At 53.5% G+C, this 12,805-nt stretch overlaps 1 long non-coding RNA gene across 2 annotated transcripts in view; it reads right to left on the bottom strand.

Annotated features, from left to right (window-relative positions):
* Positions 1-12,805, bottom strand: part of LOC139081188 (uncharacterized) — a 78,445-nt gene that overhangs the window by 11,654 nt on the left and 53,986 nt on the right. For both annotated transcript variants that reach the window (XR_011536312.1, XR_011536313.1), the window contains exons 4-6: positions 8,980-9,161; positions 8,154-8,258; positions 5,925-6,168 (exon numbers count right to left, since the gene is read on the bottom strand). This is a non-coding gene — a long non-coding RNA (uncharacterized lncRNA). The remainder of the gene's footprint in view (positions 1-5,924; positions 6,169-8,153; positions 8,259-8,979; positions 9,162-12,805) is intronic.

The following is a 12,805-nucleotide window of genomic DNA, read 5'->3' as shown; positions in this document are numbered from 1 at the left end:
TCTTTCTGGCATCAATGGAGGGTGAGAGGCAAAGTGGGATTTGTGGAGCAGGCTTACCAGGAAGCGAGGGGTCAGGTGGAGAGGTCGAAGGCCTGGAACATCAGGCTGAGGGGTACAGAGTGAGAACATTAGGGTCTACAGGCTTTTTCTGCACAATGGCATGAGCTATGCGTAGTTTAAGATGCCTGTGGCAGCGCTGTGAAGATGGAGTGAAGAGGTGAGAGACGGCCTGCAGGAGAGTGTTGTGAAGATGCCGACACAGAGAAGGGACTGAATAAAAGGAGTGACAAGGAGCTGGAGACAAGATACTGGGGAAGTGGAGGACAGAGGACATTTTACAGATAAGAACTAAGGGAGGGAGGAGTCCAAATAGCATGGGGTCTCCTCAGTCGTTCTCCCAGAGGTACCTCCCAAATGTGCCTCAATTACAAAATTCCAGTTTCTGCCCACAGTTCCTAACCTTATTCTTTCTACCCAGTTTTGGCTTGCGTATACACACACACGTGGACACACACACGTGTGCACACACACTACTGTGACATATTGTCACATCTAGTACCTTTATTTTGCTGGAACCATCTCTCTGACAGGACAGAAGGTAATCAGAATATCTTTTTCAGGAAGGCAAGAACTATTTATATTCTTGACCTGATTCCAAACACCCAGCAAAACCCAGGAGAGCAATTAATTAAATGGTTATCTCTGTGTCTGGCTTAGAGCCTTCTCCGCCCTCTTTCCGTCTTTGTCTCCTGTCCTCCCTAACCTTCCCTCTCCCCCTTCCCCCACGTTGTACCTACTGGGTAAGAGGCTAAATTTCATTTCCCTTGGTGGTGGAATATTGCTTGTTTTTTAAAGACACTCACAATCTAAGAGCTTTATTATTTTTTCCTTTGTAACCATGTTGATGCTATATTTAGTAATTTTATTAAGGAGATAATTTACGTAAATTCCCTCCCGGAGCCCTGCTGAGTAGCAAGCTAACTAATTCTATTCTTCTTATTAGGGAAAACAGACACCCAAATGAGATTTAAAGACTAGACAGAAGAATGTGCATCTGTGCTGAAGTCAGGCCGGGACCTCAGGACACTGGTGTAGGGCTCCCAGCAAGAGAAAGCCATGTTCCATCCACAAATAACAGCTGAGAGGAGGGGATGGGCTGAAGAGAGGACTTCAATCACAGGACGGAAATGCAGCATCAAGACTTCACCTGGGGCACAGCGGGACTCTCGTGGAAGAGCATGCACAGATCTAAAATGGAGATGCCCCCCCTCCGTGGTCCGCCTCAGTGGGTCCCTACCACAGTTCACATGCCAATAGAGAGAGGAACCTGTGCCCCCGAGCGTTCCCTGTGGCTCTGTTTGCTCTCTGACATCCTTTAGCTTCTCTTCAGCTGCATTCCCCATCACAGAAGTGACCAGGTCTGTTAAACTGACTCATTGAATCTCTGTGTCAGCACCAGGTCTGTATATGTGGGGTTCTTAACAAATAAAAGTAAATCCCACTTTCAACAAAGCCAATAAATAAAAAACTGATTTGTACCAAAGACATCAAAGGGTGGTTATTAGCTTTACAAAAAGACAAACTAGAGAATTCTTTTAAATCCCCAGCTCCTCAGTGCCTGGGAAATGAGACTCAATTTAGAAAAAAATTCAATTGTACACAACTTTTGAGAATGCTGTGCTGGTGAAGAGAAGGCACAGTGGGGACTAGACATTGATGGTGATTAAGAAAAGGAAGCGGACATAATTTCCTTCCATCCCAGTAGCACCGAGAGTAACGTGCAGTGAGGGCCTCGTGCAGGGCACATGCCTTCAGGCACCTTCATCCATCTAGTCCTCATGGCAGCCCTGGGAGAAGGAGATCTCCTTTGTCACACAAAGGAGGAAGCCCAGGCTCAGGGGGCTGAGGAGCTTGCCCACAGGCAGCGAGGCAGGAGTCAGAATTAGAACTTGGGTCTCTGCCTCCAAGCCCCTTCTGCTGCCCCACAGTTCCCTCTTCCCCAGAGACACACTTCCAGGGACTTCTGAGGCCAGCTTCCCTCCTCTCAACAAACTCTGCTACAGAACACGACACGCAAACTCCTCTCAAAGTCAACATACTCTTGTGGGAAAGCACTGGATCACCCAGAGCCTGTTTCCTGTCTGGTGGATAAAAGATTGTCAGGAACTCCATCGTCTCAACGGGGTCATAGGAAACAGGCCTCCAGCACTAGGTGCAGGCCAGGGTCAGAATCAGGCAGTGGGCAGTGGGCAGAGGGCAGCCTGGGGAGCTGACCCCCAAGAACTCCTTCCTCCTTGACCAGCTCACCCCAGCTGCTGTCACCTGATGCAGAAGTGCTTTGTGTCCAAAGCAGAGCAGCTGCTCCCAGCATCCCTGGCATTGTGGCCACATCACTGAGCTCCAGCAGGCAGGATGTGAGCAGAAGTGAAATGGCGCACGAGGCCTCCCAGTCGTGACTCTCCGTGCTCTTTCCTTCTACAGCAGCAGATGAGGATGGGAACCCTGGAAGCCACGTTACAAGAGTGGACCCACAAGTTGAAATTTTGAGCTTTGGTTTTGGCAGCAGTGTTACCTTAATTCAAACAAACTCACAGAAAAGCCCTGGACTTGGGGGAGTAAGTCAGGAACCCCAACCACAGGGTGTGGTGTGGCCACACAGCCAGATCACAAGCTTTGGACCAGAGAGGGCAGACGTAAGTTACAGCCCCACCGCTTGCTTTGATACTGGTCCAGCTTCCATCACTACTTTCATTATGAGGCCGGGGTGGAGATATCCGAGGCAGAACTTACAACACCCCTGCCACTCACAGGAATCAACAAGTGCAGAAGAAAGACCCCAGATATCAGGCCATGTATACAGACTTGAATGCTAGCTTCTTAGCACAGAAACACACCCAGCCTGGAACCTGGTGCAATGGATGCTGTCGCTCCTCCCTCCCCTCTCATGCCCACTTCCCTTTCCCAGGAGTGTCAGCCTCTGGAATCTCTGATAGGATAACCAGCCCACTTCTTCCTTCTCTCCAGCCCCCACTCTCAAATGGTCAAGGTCATCCGCATTGGGTAGGAAGCAGGAAAGGCTGCCACCAGGTGTGAAGACAAGTCCCCCCATCTTCACTTGAGTATGATGGGCAAGTTTATGGCTCACTGGACGGAGTCAAGGTTTTCTGGAGTTTTTTCCCCCAATTCTCCAATACTATCTGGAAAGAGTGAGAAATCTACATCTAATGAATATCTTTTACATCCCAAAGACCACCCTTCCCACGGTCTCCCACTTACTGCTCACCTTTTCAACAACCTTTCGAAGAGGGCATTAGTCTTGTTCTATGGATGAGAACACTGGGGCTCAGAGAGGTGAAGAGACTTGTCCAGGATCACAGTTCTAAGAGTTAAATCTAGGTTGCTCCCTCTGACTCTGGGATTCATACTCATTCCTCTGCCTATAGACCCTGCCTTCCCCAGTCGTCTCCCAGATGTACTGGAAAGGAAGCCCCTGGCCCCCATCTCACTTCCATTCTCTCTTCCCCGATGGACCAAGCTTTCTTTGGCTCAGACCACAGCTTATCATGCTTCCCATTCACTGGATGGCTGTCTTTCTTGGCTGGTCTAGGTGACCTAAGTTGACCATGTGGCTTTCCAGGAACTAAAAGGGGATAATATCTGCTCATCCACCAGAGCTGGGACTGGGACGAGGTGCCAAGGAGGCAAGGTTTAAGGAGGCGCTCCCCTGTGAGGCCGGCCCTGTGTTGTTCATCCCTGACACTCCTTCACTTTGGTGCCATGGCAGCCCTCTGGCTTCACGCCAGCCCCAGGCCAGTCCCCCACACATTCTTAGACCCAGAAGTGCCTTTAAAGGTTGTCTCTCTAAGGGTTTCTAAACTTTTTCAGCAAACCATTATTTTTGTGGAAGCCCAAGTAGGAGAGTTTCTCTGGTGACTAAAATCACTGGTCATGATGTCAAACCAAACTCACTGCTGAGTGCAGATGGAGCCCGGAGCTTCCGGGGCCACTGTCACACTGAGCCACCCTCCATCGCCTGAGGAGCACGCAGCTATCTGTCACCAAAGCTGCTCACACAGAAAAGACACAGCCTCCCTGGTACACGCCCAGGACCACCTGAAGGGAAGTCTCTGGGACAGTCACAGGAGTGAGAAAGGAAGCCAGTGGGTGATCCATCTTTGTCGGAATACTTGGGGGGCGCTGCCTCCTGCCAGCTAGCTCTCAGTGGGCTCTAATCTCTTCCTTCTAAAGACTTCAGGCCTTGCTGTGTTCTCCAAAAAGGATGATCATGAGAGATGGGACAGCCTTCCACCCTCTGCAAGGCACAGCCTCCTGGCTCCTGTTCCCAGTCAGGGATGCTGCCCCCACCCACGTTCCCTCCCCAGAGAGCTTCAAGCCAAACAGCGGGGGTGGGGGGGGGGGGGGTGGGGGGGGTGGGGCGCCACACAGTCTTGTTTTCCGTCACTGTTATTGAGACACTATCCACTATCATTATCTTATTTCCTGATCTATTTTAAAACAGATTTGTTTGTGAAGGCTTTGAGCTGTCTGAGGGGGAAAGCACTCCAGCAGCAGCTAACCAACGCTTGTCCTAATTGCCTGTGTACTTTCTGTTCCGGCAACACTGCGTTTTGTTTAATTTTGTTTTAACTGAGCCATGGAGCTGCAGGAACAGGGCTGGAAGAACCCGAGCAGGGACTAGAGCCTCAAAGCCTGGAGCCCCAGTCCCAGCTCACTCGGCCACAGGGCTTCTGGGCAAAGCATCTTAATTCTCTCTCTGCCTGTCTTGACTCCCTGCAAAATGGGAGTGAGTCTACTTGTTCTCCTGGTGGAGGGGTGGCTGCAGGTGACTCTCAGCAGGGACATAAAAGCTTTGGGGGCAAGGATGGGGGCTGATATCAACTGCTGGAGAAACGGGGACCGTGGGACCATCCCCCAGTGTACCGGTCGCCTCCCCTCTCAAGAAGACCTGAGGGCTCCAAGGTGAACTGAGACTTGAGTTTGAATCCAGCCCTCACTCACCCGTGATCCCTGGTCAGGGCCTCAGTCCCTTTATCTGTCGGGGAGGGGAGAGAGGCCGCCTGTCCCCTGACAGGCAGAGTGAAGGAGACATTGATTAAGCCCCTGTACGGTCCTCAGCACCCACGCACTTGGACCTTTTTGTTCAGGCTTCATGATTTTATGAGGCCAACATTATAACCCCTACTCTCTGGGAGACGGCACTGAGGCTCACAGACACTCCACAACTCACCCACGGCCTCACAGCTACTAAAGGGCAGACAAACTCAAGACCTCCCACCTCCCCCAGAGCCCAAAGACGAACAGCGCATCACAGAGGAGGTCAGCCCGGGACGGCTTCCCGCTCCCCCGCTCTAGCTGTCCTTGGTTGTAATGTCACCCTGCGAATGCCCCTTCTCTGATGTCTTGTCTTACCCTTTTCCCCATCCCTCCTCCCCATCTGGGCTTCTCTACACCAGTCTCTAGACCCCCAGGGTCCAGCGAGGCGCCCTCCTTTCAGCACATCTGACTACACGTTTTCTCCGCGTTCAGAATTAAGTGACAGGCTCCCATGGCTTCGAACGGCCACTGACAAGCAAATTTGGGGGCCCCGCTTAGAGAATATCCTTTCCACCATTTTGCTCCTGTGGCAGTCTCAGCCCAGAACTTCCATCTTCGTCTATCAGCCACGGTGAGTCTCCTCCTTCCAAAGCACACCAAAGCATCCTCTCCAGGAAGTCAGAGGCCCCTTCCCACCAGCCCCTCCCTCAGGCGCTGCCTCTGCGGGATCCGCTGACACCCGGGTCTCCACAGAGAAGCCCAGACCTGGAAGGGAGCGCCAGGCGCAACGGGGCGTCCTTAGCACTGGGGCAGGGGCTGCGCTGTATCTTATTCGTGTATAACCAACGGTGGGAGGGGACTGCCATCACCTGTGACAGGGAGGACCGGCTTCCGGACACGAAGGCAGGACACGTGGCTTCTAGGCACGACGGGATTTCTCTCGAGCCGCAGGACCTCTGCCGACTCCTCCACCCGCGAGGACTTCATCACCCCCTGGCTCCGAGATTTAGAAGCAAAAGAACCTGGAAAGGACTGCAGTCCTTTGAGAACGCGCCTGCAGACGTTTCTGTGGGACACCATAGGCATCCCAAGGAGGGCAGGGATCCCTTCTTCCTGGGGAGAACCAGAGACACAGATAAGTGAAAAACTCACAGAGGGGTGGCCGTTAAGCCAACCTCGAGAACATATAGGATTTAGATGCGCTGAAATGGGGATGGGTGGGAGAGGAGGTCATGTGAGGAAGTAAGGAGACCACGCCACGACCCAGCACCAATTTAAGTTACAATTTTTACTGAGCAACTATTATGTGCCAACCACTGTTCTAAGTGCTGGAGACACGAGAGTGAAGAAGACAGACAGGGCCCTGCCTGCAGAGGGTTGACATTCTAATTGGGAAGGACAGACAATAAACACAAACAAGAACACAAAAATGATTTCTGATAGTGGTGAGTGACATGAGGATGACATGTTAGGATGACTGGAGGGGACATATTTTAGATAAACTGTAAAGAAGCCTGTTCCAGGTGATGACATCTCAGCTGAGAAGAGTGATGAGATAGAGCTGGGCAAGGCAGACCACATCAAAAGACACAGTGAGTGCAAAAGCCCTGAGGCCAGGACAAGCTCAGCATGTTTGAGAACTCAAAAGATAGCCAGTGCCACCGGACGAGGAGAAAAGCAGGATGACATGAAGGCTGAGGTCACGTCTAAGGAGTGGGAAGTTGTCAGTTTGGCCTGGAGTTGAAGTAACAGATGATCCTGGAAAACTAATTTGGGATTAAAATTAGTAAACCTCAGTCACTAAATTAAGGTGATATTCTCTAAGGTGATAAGCTACATTCTTTAGGAGCGACCGTCTCATGAATGCACAAGCCAGGTCTGCAAGAAGATCCTTGGGGACATCCCCCCCGGATGTTTCCCACCAATAGGGTGACGTTGGGGATGTTAAAGGCACTTGATCCAAAGCACTGAGCAGCAAGGCAAGGAGGTGCGAGACGATTGGCCGTGTTCTGCCGGAGGATGTCTGAGCAGAGGGCTATCTAGCTCTGCAGAGGGAGGACAGGCAGCCCAGAGAAGGAAGCAGACACTGGGAGGATTGAGAGTGGCAGACACAACTGACCCAGCCTGGCTCTCCTCTGCTGTCGGGAACGAGGATCCGGCCCTTGGGGCCAGAGCACTGAATGGCTGGTGTCGCTCATCCTGCCCCAGGCGCCAGCTGTCAACACAGAGGTGCCACAGGACAGACTCAGTGTGGAGTGTGAGCCACACCTGCAGGGAAGCCAGAGAGCACCAGCCAGACCCCCAGGAAACCTGCAAGAGGAGCAGACTCTGGCTGTGCTCAGTCCCCGAGCTCGCTGGGGTGTTTGTTACAGCAGGATCACCCGACCCGTACTGACTAACGCAGAGCACAGGCAGACTGCCACCCGCCCGGACTCACACGGCTCCTACTCCAGGTGTCCTCTAGTCTTTAGCACGCGTGTGAGTGTGCCCGTGGATGTGCGTGCAGGCTTGCCTACAAGGAGCTGTGTGTGTCCCTCTGTGGGAGCACGTCTGGGAGCATCTGCCCGTGCTGCCAGGAGGGCTGTGCTGCCCTCGCCCTGACTCCCTGGTGGGCTGGGCAGACTCTGGGAGCTGCCGGAGCCCAGCTGTCAGGTGCTTCAGTGCCACGGGTATGACTTGCAGAGCTGAGGCCTGGAATCAGAATGGGGTGCTGCCCCTCACCATGGTCCCAGACTCTGTAGGGTCCCGAATCACTCATTTCCAAAACATTCCCTCTAACCATTCCTATCGTTCTTCAAACTCCATCCAGGGGAGTTGGCTGCAAAGGCCACGTCCATGTGGGCTGCCTGAGAGCAAAGGGCAGGAGCAGCCATGCTGGAGAACCTAGGGGCCTGAAGCCTTCCCTCCCCCGCCGCCCTGCCCAGCCCGCCCAAGCCTCTGCGCACGCTGCTACAATGGGTACTCCCCACAGGGCTCTCTTTGTACCTCATTTAATACTGTGAAGGTCCCTCCTGACTCACTGCTCCTCACTTCACCCAGGAAGGAAGGCTGGGCAGCAACGGGGACCCCATTTCACAGATGCAGGAAGCAAGGCTCACCCCACAGGTGAAGGTGTCGGCTCCAGCAGCTTGTGAGTGGAGAGAAGAGAGCCAGCACGCCTTCTCTTGCCAGCTCCAGGCTTCCTTCTCACACACCTTCTTGGACTGATACCAGTTGGACAAGAAAAAGAAATAAATGCTAAATTTTCCACTGCTCTGAAAAGATTTTTGGTCACCTCCTACATGATACCAACAAGATGAGAAGAAAAGAAATCACTCCATCAACAGTTCTGGCTTCCTTGGGCACAATTCTAATTAAATTTAGGCTGCCACGGGCCTTCTGGACAGGCTACAAATGAACTGAGGGCGTTTTTGGACTGGGGAAGTGTCCGGGGAGAGGCTGGGGCCTGGGCGAGGGGCGGGGCCCTGCGGCGTGGGGCCCTGGGAGGCCAGGCTGGTGTGACTTTCAGTGGAGGCACCAGCTGCCCCCGCTCCCCCCATGCTTGTCTTTTCCTCCTCGGCTTCCCTGTGAATAATGTGTTTCCGCTGCCCCTTCCGTCTCAGCCCTGCTCTCCACATTAACATGTATATTGCTTGGTTAAGGGCTATCTGGCTGGTTGATTCTAAATTTCCAGAAAATGACAGAAAGGTGACGGGGGCAGAATGAATGAGGGGCTCATCACAAGCTCCTGACTGCCTCTGTCATTTATAAACAAGTACCAGCGACTTCCACAGTTCCTTTCAACTGCACGCTTCCAAGCAGAGTGGGGACACCCACGCAGGCCCCCCTCCTTTCCCCTCCCTGAGCCCGTCCCTGACCACCGGGCCTGTGTATCCACTCACAGCCGTCAGCTGTACTCACTTCCTCCTGGGGCCACACGGTCACTGCCCTCAGGGAGCTCACAGCCTCCAGACACAGACACGAAACCACAACTTGAGTTTGGTGCATTAATGTCCAGACACGGTCCAGGCTGGGCAGGGAAGGGCAGGGCACTGTGCGAATGCAGACAAAGGGCTCTCCACCCAGATGCATTCTGATCCAGGAAGGCTTCCTGAAGGAGGTGACCCCTGATCAGAATGCGGATAAACAAACAAATGTAAGCCTGATGAGTTAGTAATCCAAACCCACCATCCCCTCACCCCATTATGCTGTTTACTTCCCTTCATGCCGTTTTTCACTCATACACACATACACACACAGACTAATATTTCAAATATGTACATATTTTGGTTATTTGTTCTCTTTCCACTATAATGTAAACTCCAAAGGACCAAAACCACTGTATCTTGGTAACTGCAGTAACTTCAGCATCCTGCATCATGTCTGGCATAGACTAGAAGCTCAATATCATTTGCTGAACTAAAGGATGAATGGCTGGATGGGAGAGGGTGTTGGAGGCAGAGGGACCAGCATCTGCAAAAGCTCGGGGCCATGAGGCAGTGTGGGCGTTAGGAAGTCACTCAGAGCGTTCATGCGGCTGCAGTGGGCCTGGGAAGAGAGCCGACAGTGGAGGCCACCAGGGCCCGAGCAGGCAGGCCTCGGGAGTGACTTCAAGGAGCTCAGACTTAAGGTCAGGGCCGTGGGATCCACTGGAGGATGTTCAGCAGGGGGTGACGTGGTTGAGGTTGCCCTTTCGGAAGACTGTACACGGAGGAGACGACACCATGGGTTGGAGGGTGGCGTGCTGGGTGGGAAGCTCAGAAGCTCTTGGCTACGACCCAAGAGAGGGAAGGCTGAGGACCGGAAGCGTCCTCCTTGCCCTCTGCCTGAAGGCAGCAGCATGGGGCCGGGAGCCAGGGCCTGGACTCTGGGCTGAGACCACCCTGCTGCTCTGGGAGGGGGGCGGCAGGCTGTGAAAGACAGCAGTCCCCACTCAGGAGCTGCAGCTGGTGCGCCCTACTGCGAGCTTTCACCTCCGATGGGGTGTCAGCTCGTCTCCTCCACTATTGCCCTCTAGGGCCAAAATCATGACAACACCAAACAATGATAAAGTCATGTCAACATCAATAGACATTTGCTGTGTCGTGTCTAATCCCCACATGCTCTGCAAGTGCCTGCCCCATGTCAGCGTCACGGCTGTGCGGCTGTCCCGTCGTCATCGCTAACAGCGCTGGCTTGTCATCAGCCATCCTTAGAACAGACGTGTGAGGTGAGCGGATGATGCCATCACCCTTCACCTCACAGGCCTGGAACTGAGGCCCAGAGGACCTGCAGCTTTCCCAAAGGCATGGCCAACAGAAGAGCGTCTATGTAGGAGCCTTGTCCACAGGCCAGGCACTGAGCTCCACATTCCCTGTAGTTTCTCAGTTATCGTCACAAACAAGTGAAGTGGGAGTTCTTATCCTCCTGCTTGCGGTTGAGAGAACACATTCAGAGAGGCTAAGGTGCTCACCCAAAGTCACACAGAGTACAACGGCAGAGCCAGAATTTAGTCCCTAATTAGTCTGACTCCAAAGTCCAGTTTCGTTCGATCCTATCACCTTGCCGGGATTCTGAGTGCTAATTCCCTGGATTCATCCGCTCATTCCGTGAAATCAGCTGCGTGCCGCTTAACAGTGGGGATATGTGCTGAGAAATGCATCATCAGGTGTGTTTGTCGTTATGCGAACATCACAGAGGGCACTTGCACAAACCTAGACGGTGCAGCCCACAGCACACCGAGGCTGCCGCACTAATCTCATGGGGCCACCGTCGTCTGTGCAGTCTGTTGTGGACTGAAATGTCCTTACGCAGCGCGTGACTATACTTATTTCACGCCTGCCCCATGCCTGGCACTGAGGTCTGAACCCAAATATCTTATCCTTGCTCCCCCAGTGTGGTGAGAGGCGAGGATCTTTCTGGCTGGAGCTGCTGGTCAGCAGTGACGCTGATTTCAGGTGCTAAGTTTCCAGCATGGCTTGATGACAATGCCGGGGACCTTCACCTACACAGGGAGAGGAGAGACAGCCCTGGTGATCACCCTCACTGGTTTCCCAGAAGAGCCACTGTTGCTTGTAAAACATTCTCCCCTGCAGCCTTCAGGCTTCGGGTTAAATGCTGACACTAATCTTCTTCCAAATGCACACATACCCCCAGCTGTCTGCATTTGCCACCAGGCAGCCCAGGACGTGGCAGGGAGAGCTCTCAGTGACACTGCTGTGGGTTCAGATCCAGCTCCTCCCCCATGAGTCCTGGGCATGCCGCTTTCCCCTCTAGGCCTCAGCAATCTCCCTAGTCAAACAGGAAAATAAGGCACGCTCCCCTGGGTGGAGGCCCGGCAGAGCGTCTGCACAAGTGGAGAGGCCTCAGTAAGAGGCTCACCTCTTCCCTTCTTTTTTTGTTTTTTGTTTTTCAAGATTGGCACCTGAGCTAACAACTGTTGCCAATCTTTTGGGGGATTTTTTCTGCTTTATCTCCCCAAATCCCCCCGGTACATAGTTGTATACGTTAGTTGCAGGTCCTTCTAGTTGTGCCATGTGGGACACCGCCTCAATGTGGCCTGACGACGAGCGGTGCCATGTCCGCGCCCTGGATCCGAACCAGCGAAACCCTGGGCCACCGCAGCGGAGCAGGCGAACTTAACCACTCAGCCACGGGGCCGGCCCCTCTTCCCTTCTTAGGAGGTTGCTCAGAGGCCTCAGAGAAGGCCCAGTCCTGTCCAACGGCAGAGTGTGTGCATCTGCCAGCCAGAATTTGAAGGGTGTCTCCGTGGGACTACGAGGCCTGCCTGCTCCAGGGCAGAGGACCGTATGAAGGGTCTGCCGCTCCCCGGCTGCGCGGCCTTGCTAAACTCTTAGGACCCCTCCGTGTCCTCTCTCCGCAGGAGTCTGGGGCCGTCTCTGCGGCATCTCCCAGCTCTGCCGTCCGCAGGCTGAGATGGGGCTGGGTGGCGAGCAGGCCCTAGTGGCCTTCTTCAGCCGTCTCCATTTAAAACATAAGCGCTCCTGTGGGGAGTGATGCATTATCTCATCGCCCCTTAAAGGACCTTTAAATCTTATGGGACAACTTCCTTCCAGTCTTGCTACTTAGAGATGTTCAAGCCAAACAAAGAGAAAGAACAAGCTACAGGAGGAGACCGCAGGCCCTTGAATGGAATCACTAAGGGAATAGTGTGAATGGGTTCATCTTTATCACCTTCCTCAGTGCTTCTCCTCAACAAACATCTAACGAGCACCCGCTGAGTACCAGCTACTTTGCCAGGTACACAAGAGGGTCCCCAGCCCCAAGAAGCCTACACTGAAGGTAGAGCAATAGGACACATTTTCATGAGAAAACTGAAAGCGCAAAGTTCAGTGCATCCTGGTGAACGAGAGGTATAGAGACAGCGTGCGGCAGGTCTGGGACGAGTTCTCCTCCGCCGTCCCTTCTCCCATCCCCTCAGCAGTCCCATCTGGCCTGTCCTCACCTCTCCTCCAGACGTGGCCCTGCCCACTCCCTGCCTCCAGGGGGCCTAGCTCAGTCTCTAGAGTTCCTCAGGGAAGCGCATACGATCCATCCAGTCGGTCCCATCCCAGTGTAGCTTCTCGTTTGGGAATAAGGCCCAGGCTCCTCAGCAAGACCGTTGTCCGGAAGTCCTCCCACCCCCGGGACTAGCCTCACCACGAGCACACCTCTGCCCATGCTCGCCTCGGTCTGCTCAGCCACTCTAACAAAACACTGCAGACGCCGCTTCAGCAACCATCATTCCTGGTCCCAGTGCTGGAGGCTGGGAGTCTGAGACCCAGGCCAGCAG

The sequence above is a fragment of the Equus przewalskii genome, chromosome 2 (genome assembly GCF_037783145.1).
Source record: "Equus przewalskii isolate Varuska chromosome 2, EquPr2, whole genome shotgun sequence".
NCBI classification, from domain to species: Eukaryota; Metazoa; Chordata; class Mammalia; order Perissodactyla; family Equidae; genus Equus; species Equus przewalskii.
This window is presented reverse-complemented; position numbering and strand designations above follow the sequence as displayed.